The 10,672-nt window shown below is 31.7% G+C and overlaps 1 long non-coding RNA gene across 1 annotated transcript; it reads right to left on the reverse strand.

Annotated features, from left to right (window-relative positions):
- LOC109948303 lies at nucleotides 3,489-6,147 on the reverse strand. The gene is made up of 2 exons (XR_002270943.1): nucleotides 5,611-6,147; nucleotides 3,489-3,622 (listed from the first exon to the last, which is right to left on the reverse strand). It is a non-coding gene; the product is annotated as an uncharacterized LOC109948303 (long non-coding RNA).

The following is a 10,672-nucleotide window of genomic DNA, read 5'->3' on the forward strand; positions in this document are numbered from 1 at the left end:
AATGCTTCCTAAGGCTTCACTACCCTTTTGAAGCATTCTTAGGGCTTGATTCTTGAACTCAGGCACAGGGGATAATTTCACCTGTTTCTCTTTTTCGACATCCCAAGCTCATTCGTTAGGCTGCTGGAATAAAAAGACCCCCACAATATATATATAATAGAAAATAATATACCATCCCGTAATTCAAATTTTCCAAATTCTCAATATACATAGTATAAAAAATAATCTCTCAAAAGCATAAATTCCATAAAGACCCAAAATATCATTCAAATAATAATCAAAACTTGCTTACACATGCAATTCCCACAAAATACTTTCATAATCGAACCCCATATCACCCAATCCATATATTTTAATAATAATCATAATAATAGTGACTATGTATTCTTTAAAATTCTCAAGATCAATTTCCAAACCATTCAGTTTTCCACCATCAAATTCGAATTCTAGGCTCGCACAGAAAATATCGTCATTCAACATCAAATCATGCATCAATTCACACCATCCCCATAATCCAATTTGTATTACAATAAAAACACACATAAATACATACATTCCAATATTCTGGAAGCAATGCACATTCCAAGCACACCATCGTGCTCAGGATGACATGGAGAACATTTTAGAACGTAATGGGCTGCCACAAAGTGGCCCACGTGCCGCCACGCGCTGCTAGCAGCGAATGGGTGTCTTGAGAAATTTTTAGCGACGAAAATTTCTCGAAAGACCTACAATACCTATACCAATATGTTCAGTACACCTAAGGGATCATTTTTGGTTCGGACCACGGCTAAAAAGTGGCCAGAGTGGCCAATAAAATCAACCAAACCGTAAGAGATTTTCTAGGTTTTAGGTTGAGTTTCAAAACCCCAAAATCGATCCTAATAACCTACATAAATAGCAAGAGTAAGAGGAGATGATGAGATTTCATACAAGGATTGACAAAAATTGTCGTCGAAGCCGCCAAAAATGGCGTAGGGAAAACTAGGAACCGTGGGCCCTTTTCGAGCTCTTGCCGGCGCTGAAGGGCCTGGGTTTGTTGGAAAAGGTGGGGTATAGGAAGAGGAGGCCAGCCCGGTTCTTTTGGGTCCAGTCTTGTGGCCTGAGCTGGCCGAAGCAAGGCAAACACTGGCCAAACATGGCTGGCTTTACGAGAGGCGAGAGAGCGTTGGGGGCAGAGAGAGGGAGAGTGACATGCACGCAAGGGAGAGAGGGATCCAATCGAGTATTTAGTGTTTTTTAACAAATTTTAAAATTTCCTTTACGTCCTTTTGGTCTTCTGACCTTTACGGGCTCGATGCAACTCAGAATTGAGCATGCCGCCCGTCTACGAACTCATATCGGCAAGCTCTATGAAACAGTTGCCACTCAATTCCCCAAAATTCTACCGGATTAAAAAGTGACTAAAGTGACCCTACCCCCAAAGGCAAAATTGTAATTCCACAATTAGAAAAATTGAATAAAATAATTAAATTGGGTCGGGGGTGTTACACAAGTATATCATCTACATATACACTATAAAAATTATCATACTTCTTAAAAATTATCATACTTTTATTTGAAAGATCAATGGTGCATTCTTTAATCGAAATGGCATGACAAACCATTCAAAATGTCATTCTGGATGAGTGAATGTTGTCCATTAAATTGATTCTTCTACTATTCTAATTTGCCAAAATCCTGATTTACAATCAAATTTACTAAAATATTTACTTTCTTAAATTTTATTCATAAGTTCGTCTTTATTTAGTAATTTATAACTATCTTCATAAGTATTATCATTTAATCTCCTATAATTATACACTATTCTGGCTTTACCTCTTTTAAGCTCTGAGTGTTTTCTAACTACAAAGGCTGCTGATTTATGCCTAGATTTTGAAGGTCTAATTACTTTTAGATTTAAAAGCTCTTTTATTTGTTGTTCAAATTCTTGCTTACCTAACAAGTTACATGGCATATATGTTGTTTCAATTGTTAAGTCTGGATTAATAATGTCTAATTTTGCTAATATCTTATTCTTATTTCAATACGAATGGGGATCTTCTCCCATCATTCTAGTTTGTTTAGCTAATTGTAATAATTCTTCTAAAGTATTTGGTCTATCTATTTGTATAATTTTTAAAGGCTTTATTTCTCCTACAATTGGATATTCATGGTCAAATATTATATCATCATATTCTAAATTATTTTGTTCATCTATCTTTTGTTCATTTATTTCTTCTAATTCTTCCATATTATAGTATTTAAAATTTTGTTCTTCAATGTTAATACTATTGTAAGACTATAATATATTACTTTGATTTGTTATGGTTATGCCTTTCTTAAAAAATGTAATTTCTGAAGGTGTATACAAAAATCCTTATTGTAAAATTTTTAAGAAATTTAATCCTAAGATAAAGGGATATGATCCTACTAGGGATATAAAAGTTAAGGGTAAATTAAACTGTTGTCTTTCTATCCTAATTGGTATATTATTAATACAGTGTATTAAATATACAGGTCTTGTATCAAACTGTATTATTCTTACTGGTTTAACTAATTTTTGCGTAAATTGTTCTGGCACTACCTCTTCTTTTATTACATTTTTTGTGCTTCGTGTATCTATATCATAGTTTTTGTTTGAATTTTATTTTCTTTTGACAATTCTAACTCACAATTAATTGTTATTAACAAATTCGTCTTTAGTTTCTCTATGTTAGGGCTATTATTATTTTCATTATTGTTATCTATTATTTCAGCTGTATTTATTTCTATTGGTGTATTATTATAACAATGTTTACAATAAACTATTGTCTCAGTGTAATATTTTTTTTACCACTATTTTCTTACATTGATTACATTCTTGAGGTTATCCTAAATTAACGTATTTAAATTCCTAATGCTATTTTTGTTCTTCAAGCGTACACATATATTAATCTAATTCACTATCTGAATTACTAGAATAGTCTGATTCTGAGTCTAAGGCATTAACACTAAATACTTTCATTATCACTTAAATTATTATCAAGACTGTAAATTGATTCTAAGTCTTCATCATCTTCTAATTGCTTTAATTGTATTCTTTCTCTGGGTTGCTTTCCTAATTTGGGACATTTAGGTCTAATATGTCCACAGAGATAATATTTACATGTACTCTTAATTGGTACTTTATATTTTCTAATCCATGGTTTACCTGTTCTTTTTCTAAATTGTTTAGGGATATATTTTCTTCTAAAATTTTTTGAAGGTTGAATTCTAAAATTTTTATGCTGTTGTTTATAAGGTTTATACTTTTTTTAACTCTCTTTATATAGCTTTTCCTGCTTATATTTTTGTCACGACCCGATTGAAACATAAGGAATATCCCTGAATTAGGGTGTGAGTCATACCATAGTTATAAGAATAAAATTCATACCATAGTTATAAGAATAAAATCCTCCAACCATGATATGATGAGAAATAGAGCCACAAATAATATAAATTTACTTAACAACACATAATTAGAGTCGTAATAGCACGTAGTTAAATACATACTAAAATCCTTATTAAACGGTTGACTACTTACAAATACTAATTACACAATTCAATAACAAAGGCATAGTAACTTGGTTGAAACCCGCTTCCTCAAACTTCGTCTTAAATCCTGCACAATATATTAGGGTATGAGCATTCTAATTCCCAGTGGAGTACCATCAAACCCCCCAAGGTCAACTATCACAGTTAATCAAAGTGTCATGCATCAAACACAAGATACATAAATTATGCAACCAGACTAAATAAATAAATTTGCATATGCGATGCTGCCATGAACTCACTCCCTTCTAATCCCACTAATTCATACCTTAGGGCAACTAGTCTACCTATCCCATACCATTCATTTTATCACTGTGGCTTCGAATACCCTAAAATATAAACTAAAGCCCATCTGTCTCTTAACCCCATTTTTTATTTACTCATTTATCAACTTTTCACTTTTTATTAAAGGCCTTTCTCCCATCACCTAAGTATATTCAAGCCCTGCTCCCATCACCTGAATATATACTACATTTCTACTCAAATATATCTAAAGTCTTCTCCCACCCCTTAAATATACCTCGATCCAAAGACAAATCCAAAACACAACCGTATATATGATGCATATGTAATGCAGCTCAAACCTCATTTATCTCTGCAGAATAATAATATAGATAATAACAATAATATTTCAAGTTTAATCACATGAATAACGTTCACCCAACATCAAATAATATCCATGGAGAAACATCAATAATAATATTCACATAACATCAAACAGTATTTCGTCGAATATCAAATAATATTCACCGACTAAAGCAACAATAATATTCATATTTATAGTACTATTTAAGCACCAAGATTAAAAGTGACATAGCCCAATCATCGGGAAATCAGGAAACCCTACCTCATATCCAGCTAGCTAAAGTACCCACTTACCCTTCGGAAGTTCTCGGATTTGTCGAATCTACACTTTTGGTCCAATTCATGGACAAATTCAAATTCAAATTATTATTAAGCAGTCTTCATGCTATTTCACCTTAGACCAGTAAACCTCAACCCTCAACCTTACGCATTTTAAAGATTCTATGTGAAAATGACAAAAATGACCATGGGACAAAAATGGGGTCCAAAGTTGTCAAATCTCGTCCAAGATAATCTAAAACTGTGTCATATGCCCTGTCAACATTGAAACAAGGTCAACGACACTCGTTGTCCAAAAGTCACCATTTGGGTCCCGATACTTCACACAAAATCCGCTTTGACGCACAACCTCGGATTGACTCAAAACATATATCATCGGACTTAGATCGAGAAAGAGAGTTTAATGGACTAAAAATATGGTGTCAAAGGCTGTTTGAATAGCCGCCACTCGCCAGAGATGCGAGTGGGTTGGCTAAGGCTACTGTTCATCTTCTCCAAAATTCTGCAATTGATCCTATTTCTTCTCCATTTTTGTGTTTCATTTTGACTAACCAAACTTCAGTGGAAAAAGAAAAACTTATAACCATTTTAAAGCATGTTATCTCTAGTTTCTAACACAGTAAACCACACTCAAAATGAACCTAAAACGAAAGAGAAATCAAACTCCAAAGTTGGGCACGTGGCTGGTTTTCTGCAGATTATGCAGAAAACATATTTTTCCCCAAATATTTGCAGCCACGTTTGACATAACAAAACTTAACCAAATTTGACGAAACCAATTGCGTTTTGTTCGTTGACAAGTCTTGTTTAAAACCCAACAAATGAATTCCTCAAACACTCAAAGTATTGGGAGAAAGCCAAAGTGAGGCTTGCAGACTGAAAATTTCCATGAATAGCAAATTTTCATATTTTGTTATAAGTTGACTTCATCCATTCTAACCCACCCAATCGTTCCTATAGCTTCAAAAATCATTCCAAACTTCACACCTACAATTAAAACTCATTAGTCCATGAAGGAACTCAAAACTTTGAAGGAACCCAAAACTTTAAAATTACTCAACACACCCAAAAATGAAATTGGTTCTCTAAACGACATCCAAGTGATCTTCCTACCTCTCAAAAGACTCGAAACAACTATAAAATTGAATTAAATCCATGAATTAACAAATTACTTGAAATAATAAATATCCTCACCTTTCCATACCAACTCAAAAACATTTCCAAGCTTCTTCATCTTCCTCTCTCGCTCAATCTCTCCTTACTTCATCCAACTCTGTATAGCTCTAATAAAATCATATTCATCATTGAGGAATCTTAGTCTAGGTGACTCACCTCCTAGTAGCCTTTCAACTCACACCTTAGGCTAATGACTCAGATATACCAACTCATCTCCAAAATGATTGTGGATTTGAAAACTTAAGGCAAAGGGGAAAGAATTGGAGGAGAGTGGGCTGCTGCCCTCCATGTTTGAGATTCCTTTTTTTTTTTTTTTCCTACAAGGATATTTTGGTAATTTTCACACATTGGGGTATTTTGGTCATTTTGGCCCAAAATTTAGAAACGATTTCCGACGTGTTCATTGAGTCGACTACTATCGTCCTACCTAAGAATCATATTGGTCTTACTTCAATTTCTTAAATGTTCTTTGAAAAATTCACAAAATGTTACGTAAGGGCATTTTTGTCCAACTTGAAATTAAACACACTTAACCCAATAGTCTCAATCCAAAATCACTTGATAAAATACCCATAATCATTATTCACCATAATATTATTTTTCACTGAAATATGAAAATCCACTTTGAATTGTTTTGGGGTATTACAATTTTCTATGACATCCATATTGTTTAGGTAAATCTAAATTTTTACAGCTCATGTAAAACTGTTTTCTAGTTTGTCTTTTTGCTTTTATTTGACTACATTTTGATCGTAATATGTCATATACATATTGTATTCTTGCTCCTATGGATACATCTAATTTCCTATGGTGTTCTTGCCATTCATTCCAAATTATTTCTCCTTTGGTCTTTTAATTTTTATCATATAAGTATATAATAAATTAAGATCATCAATTCTGCCAGTTTAAACATTTCTTTTGCTGCTTGATGTTCTCCTGAATTTTTAGTTTACCATGCTTAGAAGTAATAAAAAATCATTACATCTAAAGTATGTTCAACCATTACATATCTTATTCCTAAAATCTAACATTAATGCTGCACGTACACATCCCTTTTCATATCTTTCTATAGTTTTTTCCCAATCTTGTGCATCTACATTATCTAAGTTTAATATATTTCCGGTGAAACTAATTTGCTTAATTCCTTTATTGGCCTTCTGCTAGCATGCATTCTACTTTGCCTAAGGTTATGCTGGTTTATTCTACTTGCATTAACTACAGATGGTCCAGTTGAACTATATTGGTCTTCTGCTGGCATGCATTCTACTTCAATTAACTTATTTTGATATTCTTTTTCTCCTAAAATATTTTCTAATCCTATATTTAAAATTAAATATTTTATTTCTTCATATGATAATCTATGTAATCCTAAATCATAAGTCTTATATATTTCTATGTATTTTTCTTCATTAAATTATCTATGTCATCTATGAGTTTATCAATTATATTATCAAAATTATGTTCAATCATATTTATTTCTAAATTATCAAATGCCATGTGTATTTCTTCTGCTTCAATTTCTAAATCTTCTATATCATTTATTTGTTTATAATTAGTAAATCTTACAATAGCTTCTTCACCTATATGATTTTTAAAAATCTGTGCTTTATTCGGTTGTCTATTTTTTGCTACTTGTAAATTGGGTAAAATCCATTCTGTTCCTTCTAAAAAGCTATTATCTATTAGTTTTGCCTCTATCATATTAACATATTTACTACCAAAAGTTTTTACTAAAATTTGAAATTCTACATTAAATTTATAATTATAGTTATCTGAAGTTTTTCCTACATACATAAGACCAATGTCTAAAATATGGATGGTTTCAGAAATATCGGTATTCTAAAAACATAGAAATTTCGATGGAAATATTGGGATATTATCAATATTGATAAAAATTGAATAAAACCACGGAAATTGTAAGAAAAACTTGAAAAATTTTCTTCAAACTTTGGTGAATGTTTATTTAGTCAATTATCTATTACTTTATCACAAAAAATTAGAAGAAAATGCATTGCATGATGTGTTTAACTGATTTAAGTTGATTATATAGCGAGCTGACAAACACTGTGAGTGTAGAAAATATGTAGTAATTAATGAAAGAATATTAAACACACCATAATAATTTATTTGTAATGATTTACTACAATATTTCGCACTTTATACATTGCATGATAAGATAAATGAGTGATTTAGTACCACATAGAGTTTCTATAAGGTTCAAATTTGAGTTATTTATACTAACACCTCCTGAGGTTTTTGGTTTTTTATAAAACTTATTGAGGTTTTAGAAATTACAAGAACACTATCTGAGGTTTTAAATTGTTTTCACAAAACTCATTTTCATTGATTTTTATCCAAAGATTGATGACTTTATACAAAAAAAATTCTCCGAATGACAAAGTTGGCCTTTGAAATTAGATTGCATATTTTGTCATTTGCATGAGTTTTTTTTTTGTTAGTGAAATCATCAGTTTTTGAAAACCAATCAACGAAAATGGGTTTTGTGAAAACAAACTGAAACCTCAGGGGATGTTCATTTAATTTTTCAGACCTGAGGGGGTTTTTTAAAAACACAAGAAACCGTAGGGCATGTGAGTGTAAATAACTCTTCAAATTTTTTATTGTCTTCATCATCTCGATTTTATCGATATTATAGCGATATTTTGGCCAAATGTTGCTGATGTGTGCGAGAAATTATCGACATCGATACTTTTTGATGTTATTGTCAATATTATCAATATTTATACGATATGTGTATGAATACTTTTTAAAATATCCTTGACCAGAAAAAACGATAATATCTTCGATATTTCATTGATATTATCAATATTTTAGACTATGCATAAGACTAATACTTAAATTTTTATATTCACATTTCATACTACAATTTTTTGTTCTTATACTAATTTTAATATGTTTACTAAATTCTCTAATATTCATGACGTAATTAGGAATACATCATATAACTGCTAGGTGTGAGCTAAGATCTACTTCTACTGTAGTTATAGTTGCTTGTTGAAATGCTTTAGTTCCTAATTATGGTCTCATGAATCCAGCTATTCCTATCATAATTGCTCCTATATGGATTTGTTGATAGTGTAATTTTTTAAGATGGTCTATTGCTTTGTTACTAAGTAGATTAAGTGTTACCTCTTTATCTATACAACTAAATGATATAAATGATATTTATTTTTCTGGGATTTTTCAAAACATTTTCTAAGAAATTCTTGTGCTTCTTGTTCATTAGGATATATATCTTCTGTTCTAATTATTATTTTTTCCTTTTCTCCTAAGAGTTCCATTTACTATTATCAAGTGGATTTATTCTACTTTTTCTTTTATGAGGATTATTTCCTAAGGTTAAATTTTCTTTTTTGTTGATTGCGGATTTCTAAATTAAGGTACTCTATCATATAATTAAAATTTATCTAAGTTTACCTTTTTCATTTTAATATGCTTAAATGCTCTTGAAATGCTTATATGGATTCTTTAGAAACTTGTAAATGATACTGGTTCCTTATTATGCTAATTTTCATCTTCGATAATTACTTACTTCAGGTGATTTTATTAATTCTTATAGATTCCTAATTTCTACTTGGTATTCAACTTTCTGTCTTTTTAATTATTATAACCTTTCTTTTATTGTAATAGGTGTCCACCAAGGGCCAAACATGCAAAGGGTTCACTATTCTTAACTGATGATTCTGGTAATTAATAAAATTTTAATAGGTTATTGGTTTTTTTTATTTTTATAATCAGTTGTGTTGATTGACTTCTGTCCTCAAGGTACTTTATTGTTATAATTATATTATTAAGGTGCTAAACTAAAGCCCTGATACCAAAATTTCAACGGGTCTCTCGGTCAATGTTTCTAAATGCCAAAATAACAACTAAACACCATGCCTAAAATATGGAACTGCAAAGACACCAACTTAAAGAGCTATGGAGCATAACTCAGAGGTTCCCTAACAGACATCTAGTTATGGTTATGGCAAATATCAAATATGACCAAGTGCTCAAATAAAGTATTGATCGTCAGTTTAACAAGATAATAATACAATTATGAAAGTGTTTCCCTGTTTTGAACAAGAAGTCTACTAAGAAAATCAAAAATAAAAGAGAAAAAGACTTACTTAATTGCATTTGTTGCTAGAATTGTTATCACTGGGTATTAATGATGGTTGGAGATATTAATAGTGGTCGAAGTAAGAGAGTACAATAAGATAAAGTACATGAACAAAGAGAGTTTTATTTATGGGAAGCTGAAGAAGAAAGTACTGAGATTTTTTCTTTTCTAGTATTGTACTTTTCTCTTCGGAGCTTCAAACTATATAAATCATTTACCGACCTTATTCTTGGCTAAGGATGGAGAGCTCTTCTTCTTCTCTCTCTCTCTCTCTAAACTTACATATCACACTTGTCACACACACCTTCACATGCAAACTGATACAACACCCCTTACACTTCACATGCGCACACCATAATCAAACAAATTCACATGCACACTAAGACAAAAGGCACTCAAACATATGCACAAACAAACAAAACTTCTTAACATAGGCTGCTGCACTGCATTACTGACAATGTTGCTTCACTGCAATGGAATAAAGACAAAATCTTCACATGTTTTTTTTAGCCTAGGATTTGCATGTCTTTGATTCTAAAGATAAGGGGCTTTTATGTCTTTTTGAAAATTGTTTGAGCCTAAAAGAATTCACATGCCAGGCCACTTCCCACAAAAAGCCCAGGAACAGGAAAACAGAAGACCATGTCTTAACTCCAAAAGAAAAGCCCAATTCACGCCAGAGGTCCATGTTTTTTTTACGAAGTGGTAGAATTGTAAAAACACAAAGCAAGTCAGTAAATTGCCAAATAAAATGGCAAAATTGACCACCAAGCAGATCGTTAAAAATCTAGAAGAAAGAACTGGATTGGGCCCAGCTTCTAAATCCTCACCATTACTCTCAAAGAAGCCCAGGAACAAATCAGCAGATTTTTCTGGAAAGCCCTATTCTCAAGAAAACCCACGTGACTACCTGACATTGAAAAGTCAACAATTTCAACTAGTCACAAGAGAATT

This window comes from Prunus persica, chromosome G3 (assembly GCF_000346465.2).
Source record: "Prunus persica cultivar Lovell chromosome G3, Prunus_persica_NCBIv2, whole genome shotgun sequence".
NCBI lineage: Eukaryota > Viridiplantae > Streptophyta > Magnoliopsida > Rosales > Rosaceae > Prunus > Prunus persica.